The sequence below is a fragment of the Poecile atricapillus genome, chromosome 19 (assembly GCF_030490865.1).
Source record: "Poecile atricapillus isolate bPoeAtr1 chromosome 19, bPoeAtr1.hap1, whole genome shotgun sequence".
Taxonomy (NCBI): domain Eukaryota; kingdom Metazoa; phylum Chordata; class Aves; order Passeriformes; family Paridae; genus Poecile; species Poecile atricapillus.
The window spans coordinates 7,047,601-7,074,527 of record NC_081267.1 but is presented as its reverse complement, the minus strand read 5'-3'; the positions used below and the strand labels follow the sequence as shown (position 1 = coordinate 7,074,527).

Sequence of the window (26,927 nt, the reverse complement as noted above, 5' to 3'; positions counted from 1 at the left end):
GGGACCCGGCAGGGTGGGAGCTGCCAGGACACCTGGAGGGAGAGCGGGCATGGGGCCAGCCGAGGGCACAGAGCATCCCGGGCTGGCTGAGGGCTTCCCGAGCCCTGGCACGGCCTCAGCCCCACTGACAGCACCGTGCTCCTCCCGCAGCCCGACGGCACCAGCGCACCACTGGAGATAGTGCTGCTGGACAAGGTGTCCACAGGCTTCCCCGGCGTGGTGCAGCTGCTGGAGTGGCTTGAGCTCCCCAGCTACATTGTTATGGTGCTGGAGCGCCCAGAGCGGTGTCAGGACCTGCGGCACTTCATTCGGGCACGGAGGTTCCTGTCCGAAGAAGAGGCGCGGGAGCTGTTCCGGCAGGTCCTGGCAGCCGTGCGGCACTGCACCAGCTGCGGGGTCCTGCACCGAGATATAAAACCCGACAACATCTTGGTTGACCTGGACACCGGTGAGGCAAAACTGATAGACTTTGGCTGTGGCACCTACCTTCAGGAGACAGCCTACACTCAATTTGCAGGTGAGCCCACACAGGGGTAGGCTTCTGGTCCCAGCATCTCCTGGCCCAACATCTCCTGGCGCAACAAGGGTGTGGCAGGAGGGATTCTCCCAGGACTGGGGCTGGGGCAGCCCGCCTGACAAAATCCTCCATGGGTAGGGGTGGCAGAGAGGGGGAGGCAGAACCTGTGCACCAGCTGGTTTCGTGTGCAGTTGAGAATGGGCTTGGACTGCTGTGCTTCCCTGGTTTGCTTTGGTTCAAAATATGTTTTGGGCAATGCCAGCAGGCAGGATGTGGGTATGGTTTTTCCCCAGCACTGAGTGGGTATTTCCCTTTGTGTGTCATGGTCAGGCCTTGCCAGGGTTTCTGCTGCCCTCTTCCAGCACCAGTGACTTCGTTTCCAACCCTGGGTTTGTACCCAAGTCCCAGGTGCTGGCGAGAGGGCAGCAGGTCACCCCATGGGCCACTGGGGAAGCCCCCACATGCCCAGGGATGCTGGGGTTAGGCTCTTGGAGCAGCAGCATCCCCCTGATGAGCTCCATCCATATTCCATAGGAACACCATCATACAGCCCCCCGGAATGGAACGACTTTGGGTGGTACCATGGCGAGGCAGCGACCGTCTGGACCCTGGGCATCCTGCTGCACGAGATGGTCTGCGGGGAGCACCCTTTCAGGAGGGGCAGGAACATCAGATGGGGCCAGCTCCCGCTGCCACAACGGCTCTCCCAAGGTGAATCCTCATCTCTGGGCTCAGGGGGAACACCAGTGTTGGGAGACAGCAGCGGGCTCGTGAGCATCCCGCTCTGGCAGCTGCTGAGGAGATGGCACATGTCCTGCTCTCCTGCTCTCTCCAAAACAAAAAATTGATGGGAAAGTTTAGGCCCAGCTCTGAGCACATCCAGCATGGCCTGGGTATGGGAATAGGGCAAAGCAGACAGGAGCCTTCTCCAACTGACCAGTGGTTTGTGGTTTCTCTCCCCAGATTGCCAGCTTCTGATCAGGTGGTGTTTATCCCTGAACTCCTTGGACAGGCCCTCATTAGAAGACCTGTTCCATGATCCCTGGATGCAGGATATTCATCAGCCCTAGAAGAAGGGAGAGAGCCACAGGCACAGTGATGCAGGGACCTGGTAAGTTACAGCTCCACACATGCCCTGGCAATCAGCAGCAAAGAAACCCAGACTTTTTTGTCCTGCCTGTGTCACTGCACTGGGCTCATCAAATGGGAACACACAGCCCTTGTGCTGGAGCTGAGCTGCTCTGCCCAGCACTGGTGGGCACCATCTGAGCTGGTTTTGCTTGTCCTGGTTCACTGACAGCCGGGCCCTGGGCAGAACCCTGACAGCCTGGTGTCACCCCAGGGAAGAAGGAGCCCCTGGAGAAACTGGACCAGGTGGGGCTGCTGCTGCTGCTGGAGACATGGAGGAAAACAGCAAGGATGACAACCTCTTCCTCCACCTGGCAGCGGCAGCTGGCGATGATGGACTTTGATTCTGGCACCTTCTTCAAAGCCAGGCTCCACAGTGAATTTTCAGGTAAGTCCAGTCCCAGGGGGATGCTCCCAGATTTGAGCATTGGCCGGCAACCAAAGGTTTCCCCTTTGCTGGGGCAGATGCAACTGATTCCTCAGTGGCTGCCCAGCTGGTTTTTGGCAGGGCTGGGGACATGGGCTGGGGTGGTTATGAAATGGGAGTGGGATCCTGGCCCTGCCAACAGCCCCCACCACTCACCATGCCCCGGGCTGGGGCTGGGGCAGCCAGCCCGACACAAACAAACCCCCATGGCAGGAGCACAGGTGGGACTCCATAACCTGAGCACGGCTGCTTTGCTGTGCAGGCAAGGAAGGGCTTGGGCTGCTCTACTCCCCTGCTTTGCTTTGGGATCACCGTGATTTTGGGGGACAGTGCAGGGGGAAAGGGAGCAAGCATGGGCTTCCCTCACCCATGGGTGGGTTTTTCCCCAGAATGTAGGGGTTGGGCCTTGCTCAAGCTTCTGACAGAGATAAGATTTTTTACCATTTTTCTTGTTTCCCCTTTTTGTCTGTAATCTATTTTCATTAATTTGTTGTTTGTTTTTCTAAAGGAAGCGTTCTAGGTGGGGTCCAGTCTGGATCGGGAAGTGCTTGGGACCAGCTGTGGCGTGGATGGGCCGTGCCCTTGGAGAAGACTGAGGACATTGTTTGGGACCAGCTTTTCTTCTGGCAGCGGATGGTGTGAGGTGGGTCCTCATCTCCCTGGCATGGGTGGGACAAGAGCTTTTGGGAGATGGCAGCGGGCACAGGAGCATCCCGCTCTGGGCAGCTGCTGAGGGGCTGGATCTGCCGTGGCTGGCTGCAGGCTGGGCACATGTCCTGCCCTCCTGCTCTGCTCCCAAAGGCAGCAGTGATGGGCAGCTTTGGGCCCAGCTCTGAGCACGGCCAGCATGGCCTGGGCACCGCGGCTGGCTGGGACAAGGGGACAGGAGCCTTCAGCTGACGGGCGGTTTCTGGTTTCTCTCCTTGCTGCCGGGCTCTGCGGATGCTGAGGCTGCTCTGGGCTCTGCCAGGGCTCTGCTGGGCTCAGCACCGCGCCGGGATCAGCCAAAGAAGAAATGGTGTGACCTGCAGCAGAGACTTGAGCATTTTGGCAATGCAGCTCAAGTCTGCAGAGTGTCCACCTCCAAGGGAAAACATGACCCCCCAAAAATTAAACTTGTTCCATAACTTCTGAAATGAAATCCATCTGGGATGACCCCAAATGACATTTTTCATCTTGCTCAAGCTGTAGCTCAGCCCTTCTCTGAACAGTTCTCTCCCTGACCTGCCTTTTACTTCACAACTGCTCCCTCCTTTCCCCCAGTGAGTTCCCAGCCCATCACAGTCTCCATCACACTGCAGCCTTCCTTGATGCCCCTCACCATGAGGAAGGCCAAGCCCCAGTCTCAGGGACGCATCCTGTCAGTGGCTGAAGAGCAGCAATGTCTGTCTGTGCCAGGGGCTCTTGGATGTCTCTGTATCCATGGACAGAAGGGTCTGTCTGTGCCAGGGGCTCTTGGATGTCTCTGTATCCATGGACAGAAGGGTCTGTCTGTGCCAGGGGCTCTTGGATGTCTCTGTATCCATGGACAGAAGGTCTGTCCTTGCAAAGGTTTCCATAATATCTTGGTACCCATGAGTATGGAATGAACACAGAGAGTGAAAGTGTCAGTCACGTTGTTTGCACACTCCTTCCTTTCCATACAAGACACATCCATGCACACCCCCACGTACAGATATATTAAAAGGATAGGGATGGATAGAGATTTCCCACAGAGCTCTAACTTTGGCATAACTCACCTTGTAAGCCATGGCCAGGGCATTTTTTTCCCAGCTCTGTGTCAGTAGGTGTCCAAGAGCTGAAGGGAACAGCATTTAGAAGCAGTTTCAGGATTTCTAGGCAGGAAAGGGAGCTGACAACCATCCACATAACTCACCATATTTGTCGGGATGGGCTGCTGGTTCTTTAGGAATATGGCACAATGGAGACATGAGAACTGGGATAATCCCAGCTCTCTGTGGATCTGTGCAAAGGTGGAGCAGCAGAAACACCTTGTGTCTTCTTTGGGGACACAAGGTCCAAGGAGCTGGGGTGGCAGAGCGTGACCTGGGCTGGTGGCAGGTGAAGTCCCATTTCATGACATCCCGGAGTGGCACAGGACAAAGCTCCAAGCACCCACAGCCCCACTGAGGAAGTCCTTGGAGTGCTGCACATCCCATAGGAAAAGCTGCATTCACTCAGTCCATTGGGATTTATCACTTCCATTTGCAACACTTTAGGTCCAAGTTTCAAACTGCAAAATTTTTACACTCAAGACACAGTCATGAAGAACATGTATTTCAATTTCCTATTCCTTTAACTGCAGTGTAAAATATTTTAATATTGGAAAACATCCATCAAATCTGTTAAGGAAGGCAGCTAATGGATCCTTTCCACTAGCACGTGTACAAACTAAGTAACTAAAATCAAATCTGAGTTATCTTTTTCAAAAGATCGGTTACCTCTTTCTTACTCCAGAGTTATAGATCATTTTTCACTACACATTTGGGGGTAATTTTTATCTTTCGTATTTTTTTTTTGTTTGTTTGTTTGTTTGTTTTTGTTGTTTTGTCATTTTTTTACAGAAAACCTGTCCTAGAAAAGGCATGTCCTTTGCTCCTGGTTCCCGTGTGGAGCAGCTCCCTTCCCGCTGGCTGAGCTGCTCAGGCAGAGCCCGGCAGCTCCTGGCCCTGCAGGGCTGAGGCTTTTCCCCGTTGCTGGGCACAGACTGATGGAGCAGCACTGCTGAACACGGGGACACGCAGAGGGAGCAGAGCAGCTGCCTTTGCCCACCTGAAGCTCCAAGGCCAAACTCTGAGCAGGCACGGCTGGAAGAGACTCGCAGGCTCCCTGTTGGCTCTGCTGCCCCACTTGTGCCTGGCCCAGCTCTGCGTGAGGCAGAGGGAGAACAAGGGGCAGCTCCCTCCCAGCCCCAGCCCAGGGACCCCTCCAGCCCCGGGCCTTGGGGCACTGTCAGCACCCGCTGCTCCAGCCACCGCTTCTGCTGGCACTGACAGCAACAACCAAACTGGGGCTGGTCCCCAGGGAGCAGCAGCAGTGCCTGGATCTGATCCCTCAGCCTGGGGCAGCCCCTGGGGGAACAGAGGGCACAGCAAGAGGGACAAAACCAGTCAGGGTCAGAGACTGGGAAAAGCCAGAACTGGGAGCAGGAACAGCTGCTTCATTGCACTCTTGGAGAAAGCTCTGGGCTGGGTCAAAGCACTGAAAGGTGTGAAAGGCAGAGAGGAGGCCACACCAAACAATGCTCCTGTTTTCACACCCTCCTGTAATAAATGGAAATGATTAGTGCTAACTAAATTGTAACTATTTGGAAAGTTATTATTAGGAGCAATCAAGGGAATTGGTGTTACAAGGCAGATGTAGCCCCCCTACAGATGTTACATGTTAAAATTAAGGTACAGGATGTAGTTTTGTGATAAGAAATGTCCTAAGACAAAATTGACCTTGAGATGGATGAAGTTGGAATGACTTTAGGTATAGGGCCTGAAAATTATAAAATATAAGACTAATGAGTGGAGCACAATGCTTACTTACATAACACAATGCTTAGGACACATGCACAGCCTGTAAGGTTATCCAGAGGACAACAAGGATGAGTGTAAGCCTTCATCCAAAAAACCACCAAAACAAGACAGAAGACCCCCTAGCAACAAGTGAAGCATGTGCCATGAAGAATAGTGATATTAAATCAATGAATTGGAAATAGGAGGAGACTTATGGGAAACATTAATGAATAGGTATAAGCATACAGTATATAATTTTAGTTTGAATTACTTTGTTTTGGTATGAGAGGCGGGGTAAGAAGCCCTCCCTGTACCCTGGTCAGTTTTGCTTATGCTTTAATCATAATTACTGGCAAATTATATTCACAAATATATATCTATGTATCTGAAGTTATTCACTAAATTGTACTCTTTTACTAAATTGTTTTCCTTTTATACCAAATTGCTATTCAGGCCACTAAATAGTATTTTTTTATTAAATTGTATCCTTCTATTCAATTCACTAAATTGTATCTTTTTTTTCCCTTGTTATTAAATTGCTGTTAACCTAATAGCTCTTGTTGTCTTATTTTAATTTCATTTATAATAGCACCAAGCAGAAAAGGGGCTGACTGAGAGCAAGCAAACTTAACTTTCTGCCAGGACACAAATTTAGAGGGCAAAAAATTTAAAAAACCCACAGCATCAGCCCAGCTTCCCAGTGAGAAGGGTTGGAACTCTCTGCCCTCAACACTTCCCCAGCAGCTTTACAAAGGTAATTGGGATCTGAGCTGTGCCCTCTGAAACAACAGAGCCAGCCTCCCTTCAGGGTGAGAAGCCACGGCCTCAGTTACAGCCCCGGGTGCCTCCTGTGCCCCAGAGAATGGCCCGGCTCACCTGGCCCAGCCCAGCCCGGCCCGAGCAGCCCGGACTGGCCTCAAGGGATGGGCTCCACCTGCCCGCTGTGCCCACAGGCCAGGCCCAAGGGCTCACAAGAGGCTTCCTCCCAGCTTTGCAAAACTCGGCCAAGAGTGTCCCCTTTACTGTGCTGAGAAGAGTAAAAAACCCTCTCAATTTAACCCCACTGCACTCCTCATGGGGGATCCCTGCACACCTTAGGAGAGAGCCCAAATTTTCCCTGTGTGCCTCATGAGGTGCAGGCCCAGGTGATGCCACTGAAGGAAATGTGCCCTCACAGCCCAGGGACGCTCAGCATGGGCTCCCCCAGCCCCTCAGGGCCCCAACACTGGTCACGGCAGCCCCTGCCTGGCTCCTCCTGTGCCCACACCGTGGTCAGCCCTGCCTGCTCCTGGACATGGAGCTCAGCCAGGGCTGGTGCTGTGTGGGCTTTGCTGGTGGTACCAGCCGGACACTGGGGTGACAGCTCCATCTCTTTATTAGAACAAAAAACATGGGCCAGCCCCTGCTCTGGTGCACAGGGGCTGCCCAATTTCAGTCCTGGCTAGGGACCAGGGCCAGGGGGCTCAGGGGCAGAGGGTCTCGATTGAGAGGTGTGGGTCTTGGGATGCCCTCAAGATGGGGATGCAGCCACAGCACAGCAGATGGGGAGAGATGTGAAGAGCGAGGATAACAGGTCAGCTTCTCTTAGACTAAAATCTTTGGCTGCTCTTCTGAAGCTGCAGAGGTGCTCCTGTGGAGAGAGGAGGTGGCTGAGGCCCCCAGCTGCCGCTGGCACACAGGGACCCTCCTGCACAGCAGGGCCCAGAGCTGCCAAGGCTCCCCAGCACGGCTGGAGCTGCTGGCACAGCTTGGCCCAGCTGGACAGCTGCCCCTCAAGGCCCTGGAGAGCAGGGGATGGCTCTGGGCAGGGTCCCTGGCCAGGAGCAGGCCCCAGAGCACCTCTGCCTTTCAAGGGCAATCTCGTCCCCGCTCTTTCTCCTGCCCACCTTGCTTTGCCTCTGCCCGCTGCTCCTGGGGCTGCTCTTGGCCAGGCAGCCTCAGTGGCAGCCAGCACTGGCTGCAGCCCCAGCGGGCTCCCCAGGACAAGGCCCAGCAATTAAGAGGCCAATGAAAGGCCTGGGCAGCAGCAGAACTCTCAGCAGAGTTATTTGGGCAACCAAGAACTTAAGCCACAAGTCCACAGCAGCTTCACTGGGAATGTTTCTTGACTATGAGCAGCCTTTCAAGAAACTGTTTGAGGCAGAGATCAGCAAAACACTCACCGTTTTCTCTTCCACCAATACCAGATTCCGGCACAGCACATCATCAGGAAAACTGTTCCACCAGCCACAATGGCCATTAACTTAATCAAACCATCTGTTCCCTGGTAGAAAACTCTTCTCATGCTTTCCCAGATATTCTGAGCATGTGTTGTGGTGCCGGCTGCATCTGTGGGAGCAATGGGCAGCGTGAGCCTGTGCTGTGCTCCACTGCTGAGCTGGCAGCACGCTGGATACAGCCAGGACGTTCTCTGTTTCCCCCAGAGCTGGGGCCTGCAGGCACCTTGCCACCCCTTGGCACAAGACTGCTCAACCCCCTGAGCTTGAATGGCACAATTTCTCTGTGCTGTGCTGGTCTTCTCCAGGCAATACTTGTCAAATACATGGATAAGGATCAGGGAAATGCCCAGGGTTTTGGAAATACTCCAGGGCCCTCCCTCTTCTAAACAGCCCCTACACCTGATCTACCCTGAGACCAGGAAATTTTCAGGGGATCTCAGAGTCCCGTGCTGCAGTTTGGGCTCCCTGACAGCTGATGCCAAATGCCTTCCTGCAGAGGCTGGGGAGAAGATGCAGCCAGGCCAGGCTGGGAAACAGCCCTGCAGGCCATGAAAGCAGCAGTGGGGCAGTGAGGCTGCCATGGATCCCTTCCTGCTGTGCTGGGCACTGCATGTCCAGATGTGCAGAGAAAGCCTCCGGCTGCTGAGTCTCAGGAGAAGGCTGAGGGACACGGACCCACCACGGCGTCTATCCAGATCATTCAGGATTATGTCCAGATATTTGAGTTCCCCCATTGCTACATTAATATCTCCTATAGGTTTGTTCTTCATTCCCATAATATAAAGTATTTCCATTTCCCAGGAATGGATCCCACAGAACCAGTGCTCAGCCTGTGGGGTCAGCAGGGATGCACCACACACCCCTGTGATGGGAGCTGGGCTGGCTTGCAGAATCCAGCTCAGGAGCTGGGAAAGTCCTTGCTGCAGACACACCTGTAACTCAACAGCCACAGAAGCTTCTCTCATCTCTGCTGATCTGCACAGGCAGCACTGAGCCACAGGAGCAGTGAGAGGATCACGCAGAGCGAGGGCACACACGTGCACAGCTCTGTCCTGGCACTTGCAGCGATGCCGCCCTGGCCGAGCCTTGGGCTCTGAGCTGGCAGCTCTCCCAGGGGGAAAGGCCTTCACCTACCCTCAGAATATTCCTCATCATCAGGCTCAGTAACTGATATTGACGGGGAATCCAGATCATCTTCATCATCAGGTTCATCTGCAAAGAAAGGCAGAACAGAACAGCTCCCGTGACACTGCTGAAGATTCTTCTTCAGGCCAGAGCGGTAGTGAGTGCACCTGGGTGACTGGTGCCCTCCAAGGCACTCCCTCATCTCTGCCTTCCACTCAGGAGCAGGAGCAGGGGACCACGTGCCTGCAGTGGCCCCACAATGGGATAGAAGGAGCCCCTTGCATGGCAGTCAGGAGAGAAAGGACTCCCTGGAGCTGCCAGCAGCTCTGAACTGAGGCCCAGGCAGGGCCAGGGCTTGGCAGCTGGAGCAGGAGCATCTCAGGCTCCCTGGGGCCAGAAAGGAGCCACACAAGGCACGGCCCTGGGGCACAGCCCTGGGCCTGGTCCATTCCCTCTCTGCTCTTCTCTGTGGCTGCACAGAGCAAATGGAAGGAGACACTGGCATTGCACACGGGAAGAAGATTGACAGCTAAATGCTCCTTCCTCCCACTGACAGCGGTGCTGTGGAATCACTCAGGGCTCCAGAAGGGAGCAGGGCAAGGTTTCCAGAATCCATCAACCTTCAGACTCTTGAGGGAAACGGCACATGAGTGAGCTCTTGCCACCTTGACACTGATTATTCTGTGCAGAAAGGGACATTGAGAACTTGCCTCCAGCATCTGGCAAGGTCTTCAAACCGCCATTTACCAGCACTTCCAGATGCTCCATGTCACGATCCCAATCTAGAAGGGAGCACAGATCAGAAACATTCCATGGTGTGCTGGGATCCCCTTCTGCCTTAGGGAACTGGGCACTGCAAGGGGGTCAGGTAAGGCCATGGGAGCCAGATGTCAATGGACATGGCCAAAGCTGCAGAGGGGCCTGAGGAAAGCTCTGGACTGGCTCTGGACATTCTCAACACCTTTTCCATGCTCTGTGCAAAATCCCTGAAAGGCAGGCACTGCCAAGTAGCAGAGATGGCAGCTCAAGCCTCAGCAGGGCTCAGGCCCAGAGGCACAGCAATTACCTCCTGGGACTGTGACTGTGCCTGGCATGGCCTCCCTTCCTGCAGCAGAGGCTGCCCATGAGCCACTGCTTCCTCTGGGAAACGCTGCCTTCAGCACAGCCTTTGGGTTCATCTCTGGAGAAAGGAAGAGCCACAGCTGGATCAGACAGAACCATTCCCCACTGAGGAGGTGGCATGTTCAAGAGGCAATATTTGTCAAAGTCATGGATAAGGATCAGGAGAAAGGCCAGGTTATTTGGGCTGGCCAGGGCCCTCCCTCCTCCAAAAAGCCCCTACACCAGATCGACCCTGAGACTGGGAAATTGCAAGGGATCTCTAAGTGTGCATGGCCTGTGCTGCAGTTTGGGCCCCCTGTCAGCTGATGCCAAATGCCTTCCTGGCGAGGCTGGGGAGAAGCTGCAGCCAGGCCAGGCTGGAAAACAGCCCTGCAGGGCATGAAAGCAGCAGTGGGGCAGTGACGCTGACATGGATCCCTTCCTGCTGTGCTGGGCATGGTGTGTCCAGATGTGCAGGGAAAGCCCCCGGCTGCTGAGTCTCAGGAGAAGGCTGAGGGACATGGACCCACCATGGCGTCTATCCAGATCACTCAGCATCTTGTCTTCTGTAGGTTTGTTCCTCCCTTTAAGAGAACCTTAACAGAAAGTATTTCCATTTCAGATGAATGGATCCCACAGAACCAGGGCTCAGCCTGTGGGATCAGCAGGGACACACAACTCACCCCTGTGATGGGAGCTGGGCTTGTGTGCAGCAACCAGCAAAGGAGCTTGAAATGTCCTTGCTGCAGACACACCTGTAACTCAACAGCCACAGAAGCTTCTGTCACCTGGTTCCTGCCAGGTTGTCAATGATTATTCCTTGTTGGGACAGTGAGAACATACCTGCATGGGGCTCCAGAGGCAGAAAATCTTCATGAAGCCAAGCTGCTGGAGAAATCTTCCTACCACGCTTGTCTACAAAGGAGCACAGATCAGAATCATTCCATGGTGTGCTGGGATCCCCTTCTGCTTTAGGGAACTGGACACTGCAAAGGGTTTGGGTAAGGCCTTGGGAGCCAGATGTCAATGGACATGGCCAAAGCTGCAGAGGGGCTTGGGGAGCTCTGGGCTGGCTTTGGTCACTCTCAACACCCTCTTTGCAGCCCCTGTGCAACATCCCTGGTGGGGCAGTGGGACCAGCCCAGGGCCCATGGGCTCTCCCTCCCACAGAGGAAACCCCAAGGCCTTGGGCCAAACCGCAGCATTCAGTGCCACAGGTAACGGAACCTCCCTCCTGCCCTCTCTCCTTCAGCTGGGACAGCTCCCCCAGCCCAAGGGGACAGAGCCAGGCCCTGTCAGGACACACTGGAGCTTTACCCTCCCCCTCAACCCTTTCCCCACCATGGGCACCCCTTGCAGCAGCTGCCAGGTTTTGGGACGTGTCTCCCATGGAGGGACCCCAGCAAGACTGCTCAGTAGCCAAGTGACCTGAGCCTGCTCAGGATAATTCCTCTGCACTGTGCTCACACAGCCAAGCAGCAGAGATGGCAGCTCAAGCCTCAGCAGGGCTCAGGCCCAGAGACACAGCAATTACCTCCTGGGACTGTGACTGTGCCTGGCATGGCCTCCCTTCCTGCAGCAGAGGCTGCCCATGAGCCACTGCTTCCTCCGGGAAACGCTGCCTTCAGCACAGCCTTTGGGTTCATCTCTGGAGAAAGGAAGAGCCACAGCTGGATCAGGTGGGGCTGTTCCCCAACAGGAAGGTGGTATCTTCAAGAGGCAATACTTGTCAAAGTCATGGATAAGGTTGAGGAAGCCATCAAAACTTTGGAGCCAGGCCAGGGCCCTCCCTCCTCCAAAGAGCTGCCATTCCACATCTACCCCAAGACTGGGAAATTGCATGGGATCTCAGGGTGTGCATGGACCACGGTGCAGTTTGGGCTCCCTGTCAGCTGATGCCAAATGCCTTCCTGCAGAGGCTGGGGAGAAGCTGCAGCCAGGCCAGGCTGGGAAACAGCCCTGCAGGCCGTGAAAGCAGCAGTGGGGCAGTGACGCTGACATGGATCCCTTCCTGCCATGCTGGGCACAGCGTGTCCAGATGTGCAGGGAAAGCCCCCAGCTGCTGAGTCTCAGGAGAAGGCTGAGGGACATGGACCCACCATGGCGTCTATCCAGTTCACTCAGCATCTTGTCTTCTGTAGGTTTGTTCCTCCCTCTAGGAGAACCTTAACAGAAAGTATTTCCATTTCAGATGAATGGATCCCACAGAACCAGGCCTCAGCCTGTGGGATCAGCAGGGACACACAACTCACCCCTGTGATGGGAGCTGGGCTTGTGTGCAGCAACCAGCAAAGGAGCTTGAAACATCCTCGCTGCAGACACACCTGTAACTCAACAGCCACAGAAGCTTCTGTCACCTGGTTCCTGCCAGGTTGTCAATGATTATTCCTTGTTGGGACAGTGAGAACATACCTGCATGGGGCTCCAGAGGCAGAAAATCATCATGAAGCCAAGCTGCCTGAGAAGCCTTCCTACCACCCTCATCTGGAAGGGAGCATAGATCAGAATCATTCCATGGTGTGCTGGGACCCCCTTCTGCCTTAGGGAACTGGGCACTGAAAGGTGATTGGGTAAGGCTGTGGGAGCCAGATGTCAATGGACATGGCCAAAGCTGCAGAGGGGCCTGGGGAGCTCTGGGCTGGCTCTGGTCACTCTCCACCCTCTTTGCAGGCCCCGTGCAACATCTCTGGAGGGGCAGCAGGACCAGCCCAGGGCCCCTGAGGCCTCTCTCCCTCCCACAGAGGAAACCCTCCCTTCAGTCCTGGGGAAAACCATCCCCAATGCTTCCCAGGGAGAAGGGAGCACTGTCCCTGGAAAGGGGACCGAGGCCGCGGGCTCACCTGCTCGCCCTGCTCGCCATGGAGCAGCCTGGGCAGCCCTGTCAGGCAGGGCCACTGCCAGGAGGAGCAGGAGGAGGAGGCGCAGAGCAAAGGCCATGGTGCCTTGCCCACTGCCAGTCCTGCAGCTCTTGCTGCCACCACTGTCCTGACACCGCTGTCCCAATGTCAGCACCGCTGCTGCCGCCGCCGCTGCTGCCGCAACAGTCGTGGTCAAGGACTGACTGCTCGGTCCTTGTGGTGCTGTGCAACCACGGGGCTCTGGGACCTCTGTGACCTCAGAGCCTGCTGTCACCTCAGCCTGCTGTCACCCCACAGGCTGCTGTGACCTCATGGCCAGGGTGGAATTGTGTGGGGAGTGGGATCTGCCTTCTTCACTAGGGAGCTCATCCTGCCCTGCAGCTCTGTCCAAGGGCTATTACAGGGTCCCATCCCAGCTGATCTCACAGGCTGGGGGATGAAGGGATGGAGAGCAGCCCTGCTGAGAAGGACTTGTGGCTGCTGCAAGGTGAGAGGCTGGACATGAGCCAGCCATGTGCCTCCAAAGGAGGGTGCCCAGCAGCTTGAAGGAGGTGATTCCACCACCCCTCTGCTCTGGTGCGAACCCACCTGGAGTACTGCATCCACCTCTGGGTGCCCAGCACAGGAAGGACATGGTCCTGTTGGAGCTGGTCCAGAGGAGGGACAAAACGCTCTGAGGGCTGGAGCCCCTCTGCTTTGGAGACAGGCTGGGATAGCTGGGGGTGTTCAGCCTGGAAGAGAGAAGGCTCCACAGAGACCTGATTGCTCCCTTTCAGTACTTTAAGGGGGCTTGTAAAAAAGATGGGACAGAATTTTTAGTAGGGCCTGTTGTGACAAGACTGAGAGGGAATGTTTTCAATCTAAAGGACAGTAGATTCAGACTAGACATAAGAAAGATATTTTTTACACTGGGTTTTGAAACCCTGGAACAGGTTGCCCAGAGAGGTGGGCATCCATCCCTGCTGACATTCAAGCTCATGCTCTGAGCAACCTGATCTAAAGGTGTCCCTGCTCTCTGCAGGGCACTGGACTAGATGGCCTTTAAATGTCCCTTCCAAGCCAAGCCATTCTGTGCTGCTGTGCACCAGCAGAGCAGTGCTGGAATAATGCTGGGGTGATGATGCTGGCACCTGTGTTTTGGTAGTTGTGCCATTTAGCTATTGGCCAAGAGAGGATTGATGGGCTGCACAGTGAAGTCTGCAAAGAACAGTGTGCTCAATGAGAAACAGGAGAGGAACATGGCTTCCAGTTCAGATAAATGCCAGCATTTTGCTGCCCATTCCTTGTTAAGAAATAAAGGAATGTTCTGAAGATCCCTTCAGTGGTGGTGCACTATTGGCTGTATCAGTACTTGTGTTCTGTAAAACAGGTGAGTTGTTACAGCTTCTTGCCCCATTTATCACTGGAGAAAACCCAAATACTGCATTGCTCCATGTCTACTTTCTTCCAAGTAAAGGCAGATTTTGTTCATTCTTGAGTGGGACATATTCATCTGTTGACAAGCAAATTCTTCTTGCCATTTACACAATGTTGATTTGCTCTAATTGGATTGTAATTAGGATCTACCTCTCATTGTAATTAAGACTGATGGATTGTGAGGCAAAGTGTTGCATAATTTGCCCTGGAGAGAGTTTTTCTCTAATTCAATGACATATGAAGACAGGTGTAGCCTACCATACTTGTGGCATTAGTCTCCCACTCTGTCCTTTCCTCTCACCCAAGGGGAGGATCGAGGTCTGCAGGTCTCATCTGTGCACAGAAAGAGTTAATATCTCACCCAGACCTGCAGATGCTCATGATGGTTTCTGCCGGGCAGTGGCTGAAGCAGTCACGGTGATGGATTTCAGGCCATGCTGGGGCTGTGCCAAGATCTCAGGGGGCCAAGCCAGAACAGTCGTGGCTGTTCTGCCCTCATGGCTGGTCCCAGGCCCCTGCTCCCTTCAATTCCAGCTGCGGGCCGATGGCTTCCCCTCCCTGTGCCCGGCAGCCGCTGGGGCCGCGCCGGCCGTGGTGAAGGGGCCTGGCCCAGCCCAGAGCCGCTCCCGGGGCCTGGCGGAGCCCGGCTCGGTGCAGGCCAGGCTGGAGCAGGGCCGGCCTGACCAGCACCCAGTTAACTCTTCACAGCTGGAAACAACAGAGAGCTTTCCTGGGCTTGCCTGTCTTTAAAATGGGGATTTCACACAGGAGGATACAGCTTCTAAATGGTTTCATAGGTTGTCAGTTCTCAGAGCCAGCCAGCTATTGGTTTTGCTAAGCACAGAGGAAGCTCTTAGCAGCCCCCTCCTAGAAAAATCATTTGCATGGGTGGCTTCTTCCCTCCTCACCAAATATCAACTAATACAAAACCACCACAGACATTCAGGCTGAAACAGGAAGCAATTCTGAAGCAATTGTTTTAAAGCAAAATCTGTTATTAAGCACAGAGATTGATGTCACTCACCCAGACCACTGGAGAGGGACAGTGACTCTGTCACCTCCCCCCTGGCCAGCCCATTCCAATTCCCAATCAGCCTTTCTGGGAAGAACTCCTTCCTATTGTCCAGCCTAAACCTGCCCTGGTGCAGCTTAAGGCTGTGTCTCCTTGTCCTGCCCTCCAGCAGATCCCCACTCGCAGCCAGCTTGGTGTCATCTGCAATTTGTGAGTGCTGGACTCGACCCCCTCAGCCAGACCCTCAGTGAAGATATTAACCAGGACTGGGCCCAGCACAGATCCCTGGGGACACCACCAGGGACTGGACACCAGCTGGATGCAGCACCATCCCCACCACTCTCTGGGCCCGGCCTCCAGCCAGTTCTGCAGCCAGCAAAGAGTGCTCCTGTCCAAGCCGTGGGCTGCAGCTTTTCCAGGGAATGCTGCGGCTCTCCGTGTCCAAGGCCTTGCTGAAGTCCAGCTCGACACATCCAGAGCCTTTCCCGCACCCACCAGGCGGCTCAGCTGGTTATAAAAGGAGATCAGGTTGGTCTGGCAGGACCTGCCCCTCCTAAAGCCACGCTGGCTGGGTCTGAGCCCTGGGCCATCCTGGAGGTGCCGTGTGATGGCACTCAAGGGGATCTGTTCCAAAACCTCACCAGGCACCGAGCTCAGGCTGACAGGCCTGCAGTTCCCCAGAGCCTCCTGCCAGCCCTTCTTGGGGATGGGCTCACACTGGCACCTCCAGTCCTCTGGGACCTCCCCAGTGAGCCAGGACTGATGAGGAGAAATGATGGAGAGCAGCTTGGGGAGCTCATCCACCAGCTCCCTCATCCCCCTAGCATGGATCCCATCCGATCCCATCCACCTGTGAGCATCTGAGTGGCTCAGCAGGTCTCTGACTGCTTCCTCCTGGATTACAGGGGGCTCTTCTGCTCCCTGTCCCCATCTACCAGCTCAGGAGAACACTTGTCCTGAGGAAAACCTGTCTTGATGTTGAAAAGGTGGTTTTATTTATTTAATCTTTATTAAATATTTAAAATTTTATGTTTATGTTTTATTAAATATTGAGGCAAAGAACGTGTTGAGTACCTCAGCCTTTTCCTCATCTTTGGTAACCATATCCCCCCCAATAAGGAATGGAGGTTGTCCATAGCCTTCCTTTTGCCATTAATGTATTTATAAAAACATTTTTATTATCCTTCATAGAGGGATCCAGGTTAAGTTCTAATTGAGCTTTCACCTCTCTCCTTTTCTTTCTGCATGACCTAATGACATCCTTAAACATTTCCTGATTTCCCTGCCCCTCTGTCCAAAGGTGATTCATCCTCGTATTTTCCTTGAGTTCCTCCAAAAGCTCCCTGCCCACTCAGGCCAATCCTTTTCCTCACTAGCTCATTTTTCATCAGAGAAGTTCAGGCTGTTCCTGCTCCTTCAAGATTTCTTTCTTGAAGTGTGTCTATCCTTCCCGGAATGCTTTGATTTAAAAGGCTGTTGCCCTTAAAAAAATCACTATCTGATTTGGTACTCCCCAAATCTGTATCCTTAGTCGGCTGAAGTCTGCTCTTCCTAAGTCCAGTGTAGGAGTTTTGTTGATGCCCCTCCTTCTTTCACAGAATATTTCAAAACTCGATGATTTCATGGTCACTGTACCCCAGGCAGCCTCCAACCCCCACATCCCCCAGCAGCCCTTCTCTGTTTGTGAACAGCAGGAAACACAGCTTTCCTGGGCAGTGGCAAGAGAAGGAAACCTCCCCAAAGTGCAGCTTGGCAGGTTCAGCCTGGAGGGGAGGAGAAAGAAAAGTCCCTGCCAGGGTAGAATTTTGGTGCAGGAGGTGTCCCAGCATGAGACTGGACCATGCCATGGCTGAGTGTGCCAGGAGCCGGCAGTCAGGGGGGCCCAGGGATGCTCCAAGGGACTTGGAGTTTTGCTTCTGACTCCTTGAGCAGCTGCTTCAACCTTCTCTCAGTGCCTGAGGGTCCTGGACTCAGCCCCAAATCCAGCCTGGGGTTCATTAAAATACAGAAAGCCTCGGGGGCTCTTTCTCTTCCTTCCATTGTCTTCAAGTCCAAGGCTTGTGCAGCTGCTTGGAGTCAGTTTGGAGTTCTGTTAAGGAGGAAGATTTGAAAATCCACCACTTTTTTTTTTTTTTTACAATCAAGGAGATATTTTTTTTTATTTTTTAGTTGAGAGAAGAGGTGACAGAAGCATTCCCCAAGTGATCTTGATGCTGAAAATCTGCTTGGGAGGTCTGGTCACAGAGAAGAATGAGCCCCTTGTGGGCTGCCCCTGTTTGGACAACCTGCTCCTCACCCCGAGCCTCAGCATGTCTGACATTGCCCACCTGGGACTGACATCCCAAAACATTGAGAACATTTATCAACTTTTCTTTATCATTAAAATCTAATTAATTAATAAAAATAAAATTTTACTTTTTATAATAATTCTGTATTTTTATAACTTAATTTTTATATTTCTATAACAGAATTGATAAATTTTTAGCGACTAAAAATAGTATCTGTCCTTGGTTCAAAGTATCACAATTCCCTTCATTAATTAATTGACCACTATTTCTCCCTCTTTATGCTAATTATTATTTTTAGTCCTTTGGTCATATTTTTTAAATTTTTCTCAGACAGGGTAAAAGGAGCAACTTTGGGGTCCATGGGGACTTTTCTGGGGAACATTTGGGGCAGTTTTGGGTCTGGGGAGGGAATTTAGAGAGAACCTGGGGGTCTGGAGGACACTTAAGGGGAGCCGGGTGGGCACTTGGAGGGGCACTTAGGGATTCTGTGGGACAATTCGGGGTCCGGGGGAGCACTTGGGGGTCCAGGGGGGCGCTTGGAGGTCAGGGAAGGGAATCTGGGGGCCCTTCGGGGTCCGGGCGGGCACTTGGGGGGCTGTAACAGGGAATCTATGGGCCGCGGGGGATGATGGGAGTTGTAGGCGCCGGTATAATACGGTTTAATGGAGCCGCGGAGCATCACGGGAGTTGTAGGCGCAGCTCCAATGGGTTCCGGTGAGTCGCGGGGCATGACGGGAGATGCAGTCCCGGCTGGAATAGCGCTCTATGGGCGCCGCGGAGCATGATGGGAGCTGTAGTTCCGGAAGTGGCTCGGAAGGCGCGTTTGGCGGTGCAGGAAAGCGCTTGGAGAAAACTTTTGCGTCCGAGCCGTGTCTGCAGGTCCTGGGGGCGAATGTATACGGCTCGGGAGCACTTGGGGGGAACCTGGGGAGCTGTAACCGGGCTCTTTAGGGCGGGGGGCACGGCAGGAGGTTTGGGCGCGGAACTGTGTTGTGGGATGATGGGAGATGAATTCCCAGGAGTGGCTGGAAGGGCAATCTGTGGGGTCGGGAGCATTCAGGGATCCAGGGACGCTTTGGGGGGTCCCGAACGGGCGCTGAGGGGGCACTCGGGGATCCTGAAAGGTCTGGGGGACACATGGGACCCATGGGGGGCGATGCTGGGGTTCTGGGGAGCGCAGGGCATATTCCCAGTCCCTCCCAATTCCTTCCAGCATGATCCCATTTGCTCACAACTACTCCCAGTCAGCCTCAGTGGAGTTGGACTCCCTGCCAGTATGATTGTATTCACCTCCAGCAGAATCCCAGTTCATCCCAGTATAAGTCCTGTTACTTCCAGTTAGCCCCTGCATGCACCCAGGAACTCCCAGTTCCTGCCAGTTGCTCCTGGCATGACCCCAGTTGCTCACAGGTGCTCCCAGTCAGCCTCAGCATGATCCTGGTAACTCCCAGTATATCCCATTTGCCCTCAACCTGTTCTCAGTTGCCCCCTGCAGGCTCCTGTTCACTGCCAGTATCATCCCAGTATGATCCCAGTATGATCCCAGTTTCCCTCAGTGTGATCGCAATCTCTCCTGGCATGGGCCCAGCTGCTCCCAGTATGATCCCAGTATGATGTCACTACACAGCCAGTGCAATCTCAGCCACTGCCAGGATGATCCCAGTACAAACCAGTCCCTGCCAGTGCTGCCACTCCTGGGATCCCCCAGCCCTCTCTGTGTTCCCCCCTCCCGCATCTCCCCAGAGCAGCCCCAAGGGCTGGCAGTCCCCAGCCAGGGTCCCCAGCCAGCCCCAGGTTGGATCTGCAGCCCCCAATTTTCCCAGTTTCCCTCTCCTTTTCCCCGGGCCGGGTTCCCCCCGTCCCCAGCGGGTGGGAGCAGCGGAGAGCCCCGCGCTGCCCATCCCGACCTGTCCCGGCTCCATCCCCGCTCCTGCCGTGGGCTGTGAGGGGTTTGGGAACGGGGCACCGAGGGTGTCACTGCTCCTGGGGGAGGAGGAGGAGGGATGGAAGAGGAGGGATGAAGAAGAAGGAGAGAGGGGATGGAAGTAGAAGAAGAAGGTGGAGTTAGGGAGGAGGAGCAGGAGGAAGAGGAGGGATAGATGAAGATCAGGGAAAGTAGAAGGAACCATGAGGTTGAGCACTCCCTGAATTCAGAGCCCCCCACCCGTGGGATCATCACCCTCCCATCCCACAGGTGACCAGGGTGGGGGAGCTCAGCCCAGATATCCTGGGGGGTTCCTGGGTTGGGGTTTTTTTGGGGGTGATTTTTGGAGAATGAAGAACTCCAAAGCTGAGCACAAAATGCCCCTTGGGATGATATTGGGAGGTCCCAGCATCCTTAAGTGAGGAGATAAAAACGGGGAACTTTTTGGATTCCTGGCACTTCCAGCAGCCTGGGGAGGGCAGGGACAGAGCAGACAGGGTACCCCAGTGCAAGCGTGACCCCCAGCAGCTGGGACAGGGGGAACCCCTCAACACCAAAGGGGAGAGAGGAGAGATGGGGAACTCCTGGGAGGCATTTTCAGAGCTGAATCTTGGAGTTTGGGAGCTTTTTATAGATGCCAGATGTTCGGTGACATCTAGAGATGGACTTGGGCAGAGGGACATCAATGTGTGGACAATGTGGGACATCAACTCAATGTGCTCATCCCTTGTATTTCCCCAAACCAGGATTTCCCATTCCCAAACCTTGGCTGGATGGAAAAGGAGGCTGTGAGGAAGAGGAAGATGCCCCAGGACACCCAGGCAGGTGAGGAGGAAGTCAGTGCCCCTTTCCCCCTCTCTCCTGCTCCATCTCCCAGCCCAGCATGGCCCCCGGCTGCAGGACAACCCCGCTGCCGACGCCGTCCTGCCGGGGACGCACTGGGGGGATCTCCTTCCCCTTCCCTCTGGCACGGAGGCAAATCCCATCCTCTTCTTGTCCTTCCTCCCCCAGACAAGGAGCTGAGGATGGAGACCAGGGAGGACAAATCCCCACAGCAGAACCTCATGGAAGAGGCCGTTTTCAGCGGTACCACAGTGCAGGAATACAATGGGGAGGAAAAGTCCCAGAGATCCCGCCGGAGGAGGGGCTCCAAACCCATCCCAGGGTGCTCTGAGGAGGAAAGACCCACCCTGTGCCGGGAAGGTGGCCAGAGATCCAGCCAGGGCTCTGAGCTGGTGGTCCATGAGCAGCTTCAGGATGGGGAGAAGCCCTACAAGTGCTTGGAGTGTGGGAAGAGCTTCAGCCAGAGCAACCGCCTGATCTGCCACCAGATGATCCACACTGGGGAATGGCCCTACGAGTGTGGGGAATGTGGGAAGGGCTTCAGCTTCAGCTCTGAGCTCATCATCCACCAGCGCATCCACAGTGGGGAGAGGCCCTACGAGTGTCCTGAGTGTGGGAAGAGGTTTCACAGCAGCTCCAATCTCCTCAAGCACCAGCAGATTCACACAGATGAGAGGCCCTTCCACTGCCCTGACTGTGGGGAGGGCTTCAAGCGAAACTCCCACCTCATCATCCACCGGCGCATCCACACTGGGGAGAGGCCCTACGAGTGTCCCCAGTGTGGGAAGAGCTTCAGCCACAGCTCCAGCCTGATCTGCCACCAGCGCATCCACACTGGGGAACGTCCCTATGAGTGTCAGGAGTGTGGGATGACCTTCAGCCTGAGGTCCCAACTGACCATCCACCAGCGCATCCACACTGGGGAGAGGCCCTACGAGTGTCCTCAGTGTGGGAAGAGGTTTCAGAGCAGCTCCACTCTCCTCAGGCACGAGCGGATTCACACGGATGAGAGGCCCTTCCGCTGCCCCGAGTGCAGGAAGGGCTTCAAGCGAAACTCCCACCTCATCATCCACCGGCGCATCCACACTGGGGAGAGGCCCTACGAGTGTCCCCAGTGTGGGAAGAGCTTCACACAGAGGTCTCACTTGACCCAACACCAACAGAGGCACCGGTAAGGGAAGCCCTGCGAGTGCCCCAAGTGCAGGAAGAGCTTCGTGCGCTGCCCCAGCTCCATCCCCCATGGGAGGACCCACGTTGGGCAGAGCCCTGATGACCCACGTTCCCAGTGATCTGTGTTGGGAACACACTGGGCTGGAGATCATTTTATTTTGGTTTCAATTATCTTTTGATTCATCTTTCTCTATTTAGAACAGAGAAATAGTGGTAAAAATCAATAAATTCATCAAAGGCATCTAAAACCTCACATTTTACTAGTGCTTCAAGGGAATCTGGGAGATACTTGGGAGTATTTGGGGGTTGTGGGGTTATTTGGTGTAGTTGTCTCCATTTCTTGGCACTCAAAGAGACAAGAGGGTTCGATCTTTCACCTCAAAACCACTCAATGTCACTGAATCCAACTCAGTACTGTTGCCCGATCCGAAGAAAACACAAACAACCGAAGTCGTTTATGCGGTGCTTTATTGAGGGCCCGGGAGCCTGTGGACTAGCGTCCAAAGACAGAGCCCCATTTCTCAGAAAAATCACAGGGTTTTTATATGTTTTCTACATGATTTCTTCATCATCACAAACTTTCACTACTTGGTACGATTATCTCTTTAACCTTTAAATTCTGCCAACAGGTACATTCCTTAGATTATCTCCTAGTTACACTGCTTACATTGCAATATCTGCTATACAGTTCATCTGCAGGTTACATGCGGCCTACCAAGCCTTAGCATGACTACTACTAATGTCAACTAATGCTAACTGTTAACGTTTGCTACTATCTTAATATTGCATTTTATTGAATTAAATGGCAACAATTTCCCCCCTTTTGAGCATTCTTCAATCTTCTGCAAGAATGCTCAACCCTTAGTCCTCGTGGGTTCTCTCAAATGCTGGATTATCTTGCCCAACGACATCTTCATATTTCGGGGGAGGTCGGCGTCTTTCATTGAGACGTATCTCATTGGTTCTTGCCAAGGCTTTTATCACTCTTCTGGTGCGTCTTGTTTCCTTTTCGATGACTCCTAGAACATACTTATAGGCTAACCAAATGATTAGTAACAAGACTGCAAATAACAAAATATACTGTATCACTGACGAAACCCATCCAGAAACCTGAAGTCCTAAAGACTCAAATATTGCTCCGATCCAATTATGTTGTGCTTCTTTTTCAATTTCTTTTGTTTTGGATTCAGTCATTTCCAATTGAGAAATGTCTTTTTCTACTTCAATGGTCACGTTTGGAATATGGATGCAGCAATGGTCAATTTTTCTTTTTAGATACTGACACACTCCATGCTCTTTTAACAATAGCATATCCAGTGCCATCCTGTTCTGTAAAGTCATTCGGGATGTGGCTTGTAATTGCAGATTCATGTCTTTAAATCCTTTCTTAGTGGCTGCTGCCAATCTCTCAGTCTGCCCTAGCAATTTGTATAGCATCTCTGTGTTCCTATAGGAGGCTATAGGTGCAAATAGTGATTCTAAAGCCCACCCAAATTTAACTCCACCATCAGGTTCATGCCATTCATCTTCTAATTCAGCAAATTCATCTACTTCTCTTTTCTTTCGTTTAGGTTTTAATTTTGATTGTTTCCACAGGGGGCAGAGGGTCGGGACTCCCAGAGTGATTTGTGTCACAGGCCCATCTATAGGAATATGCGTAGTCCATTGTCCATGTCCCATTACCCAAACTAAATTCCCTGGACTTTTGACAGTAGTAACTCTACAACTTACCGCTCGTCTGATTCCACTGTTGCCGGATGCTTCTCCTGTAATTGTATGATTAAATTTCCTGCATTCACATCCCCACTTAAGTAGTACTCTAAGAGGAGCCAGGCTAATCTGGCTTCCAGGGGTATCACATGTAATGACTTTAGTACAATTCCAATTTTCTTTAGCTGCTTTAATGTCTCTTGTAGAGGTCCTTGTTCTATAGACTTCTTCTGGGGTTTGATTTTTACTTCCTGTCCATTGTATACACCAGTCCACTGCTCCAATATAACTATAATGTTCTAGTAAACTCGGACCCCATACGGTTTTCCACTCATCCCACTGTGTAGTCTGGCTTGTGATATTTTGGCAATCTTGCAACTCATTATACTGACACCACCCTACATTGTTAAACCCTCTTATACGGGTAAATTGGCTGTTGGGCAGTTTCATACAATCTTCCTCAGGTCGGACAATTACCTTTTGGACAGTCTTTTGACATACTGTAGATGTGTTGTCTGTCGTCTCAGGTAGTAATGGAATGGGAATTATTCCCCACGGAATTGGTTCTCCTGCCGCTTGTGGGAGGGGCAAGCATGCTGTAATTCGAGACACATTTTGGACTTTTCCAAAATCTCTAATCAATCCTACTACTAAATTCTCTTGTTCGTGACTTTGATGTACAGCTACTTCTGTATCTCTCAGCTCTCTAGGCCTGGTCTTTTGTGCATCCTTACCCCAAACTGTGACAATATTTGCTTCTGGATAATCAGCACCTTCCTTCCAGGTTGCTTGCACATTCTGGACTTCAGTTTTCTGGTCATAGGTCAGGTTCACATCCATCCTTTCCATAACACCAACCACTGGTTCGGTAACTGCAACCACAGTAGAGCTGTTAACAGGAATTGGTTTCGTTACTACCAGCAACAATACAATCAAAAAGGCTACTTTTTGCGAAAGATCACCCGAGTTGGAGAGACTATCTGAGTCTCCCATTGTACAGGGACTTTCTTGACTCGGGTGTAGTGGATCCATGAGTTGATTCCTTCGACCTTTACTGCAGTGTAAGTTGTCAAGATCACTTAGCGGGGCCCGTCCCATGTCTCTTTCAAGGGGTGGGTGGACCAATTCTTCACATAGACTTGGTCTCCTGGTTGAATGTCATGCACCGGATTTTCCAGTGGTAAAGGTCGGTTCTACTGCAAGGTTCCCCTTAAAGCATTAAGAGTTTTGCTTAGTGACATGATATAACTAAATATTGTCTGATCACCCTGCACGTGCAAATCTCCTGGTTCTGGTCCCACCTCTAATTTTCCCAACTGGATCTGCTTCCTAACTATTGGATTATTCTTTAAACAAGTTGGACACGTGGCATTCACCCGTTTTGCCAATGTTAACATCTGGTTAGAAATTACTTCTTTCTTTAGAAATTTTACCAATGCTTCTGCTCCCCAATGGCATTTATTATGTTCAGTCTCTAAGATGGCTCTCATAATTCGGGTGGGAACCACAACTTGTCCCATGGCTGTTACATACCATCCAGTTGCATTCTTCTGTGCTCTCAGCAGTGATGCTAGTTTTTCATCATCCGGGGAATACTTCGGTTCTTGAATCAAATGTGGAGTTACAGGACTCACCTTAGTGGGTATCAGGGCCATTTGGGTCCACACTTCTCTGGCCACTTCTCGTGCTGTGACATCAGCCAATCTGTTTCCTCGATATATTTTTGCTTCTTCCTTCTGGTGACCTCTCACATACATTATTGCAACTTTTTCAGGTTGGTGTACTGCATCTAGCAAGGCTAGAATTTCAGTTCTATATTTGATGGTAGTTCCCTGAAAGTTCAATAACCCTCGTTCTTTCCACAGGGCACCATGAATATGCACAACCCCGAAAGCATATTTAGAATCAGTCCATATATTCACTTTCTTTCCGGAACTTAATATTAGGGCTCTAGTGAGTCCAATGATCTCAGCTCGCTGAGCTGACGTTCCAGGGACCAAGGCCTTTGCTTCCACTACAGTGGTAACTGTTACCACCGCATATCCCGCATACCTGGTACCATTTTCCACAAAACTGGACCCCTCGGTAAACAGTTCCCAATCCGGATCTTCCACTGGAACATCTTTCAAATCCATTCGGCTGGCATACACTTGTTCAATCACCTCCATGCAGTCATGTGCCAATTCTCCTTCTTCCTGCTCACTGCGGAGAAATTCTGCTGGATTAACATGATTAGTCATTTTTAGATCCACATCATCTTGTTCTCTCAGGATTGCTTGGTATTGCAGCATCCTGCTGGATGAAAGCCAGTGACCCCCCTTTTGTTCCAGGACTGCCAGTACCATGTGAGGCACAAATACCTCTATTTTCCTGCCCAAAATTAATTTCCTGGCTTCCTGGATGAGGATCACTGTGGCCGTAACTGCCCGCAAGCATGACGGCCAACCAGCACTTACCGTATCTAGTTGTTTCGAAAAATACCCTACTGGGCGTTTCCATGAACCAAGTCTCTTAGCTAGCACTCCCAGTGCCAGTTTCTGTCTCTCATTTACATACAACTGAAAGTCTTCATTTAAATCGGGAAGGCCTAAGGCCGGAGCTTCTCTCAATGCCTGTTTCAAGTCTTCAAAGGCCTTTTTCCTCAGTCGATCCCAGCTCAACTGCGGTTCCTTCAAAGCTTCATATAATGGTTTAGCTAGAAGTCCAAAATTCAGAATCCACAGCCTGCACCATCCCACCATTTCCAGGAAAGACCTTAGTTCCTGATGGTTCCTGGGAAGGGGAATAGCACAAATAGCTTCCACTCGATTGACTCCCAATCGTCTCTGGCCTTGGGTGATCTCACATCCCAAATATATTACACTCTCTTTTATTAGCTGTGCTTTTTCTTTTGACACTCGGTAGCCAGCCTGGCCCAACATATTCAACAGAGCAATAGTCAATTTCAGACACATTCCTTTTTCTGTTGTTGCCAAAAAGATATCATCCACATACTGGAGAACAACATAAGAGGAGGGTAACTCTCTTACCTCAGCAGTCTTCCACTCTTCTAATTCCTTTGCCAATTGATTTCCAAATATTGTAGGGCTGTTTTTGAATCCTTGCGGCAGTCGAGATCAGGTGAGCTGTCTCTTCCTTCCAGTGTCAGGATTTTCCCATTCAAATGCGAAATATTTCCTACTTTCCAATGCCAGAGGGATGCAGAAGAAAGCATCTTTCAAATCAATAACAGAGAACCATTTAAATTTTTCTGACACAGATGTTAATAGAGTATACGGATTGGCAACCACTGGGTGAATGTCTTTGACAATATTATTAATTGCCCTTAAATCCTGCACTAGCCGATACTTACCATTCGGTTTCCTAACTGGAAAAATAGGAGTGTTAAAGTCTGATTCACATTCCTGCAAAATTCCTTGTGCTAAAAACTGAGTTATCAAAGGAGTGACACCCTGTTTAGCTTCTAATTTAATTGGGTATTGTTTTATTCTCACTGGCTGAGCACCTTCTTTTAATTCTACTACCACCGGCTGAGCAGCTTTAGATTTTCCCGGGTTCCCCGACTCCCATACCCAAGGTACCACAGCGTGATCTACTTCAATAGGAATAGGAGAGGGATCAATTTCTTTTATTACAAACAATTTAGCAATTTCTTCTCCTGGAACCTCTAATTTTACTCTCCCATT

The 26,927-nt window shown here is 52.2% G+C and overlaps 1 pseudogene; it reads left to right on the top strand.

Annotated features, from left to right (window-relative positions):
• The window catches only part of LOC131586340 (zinc finger protein 850-like), a 268,528-nt pseudogene that overhangs the window by 232,141 nt on the left and 9,460 nt on the right, over positions 1-26,927 (top strand).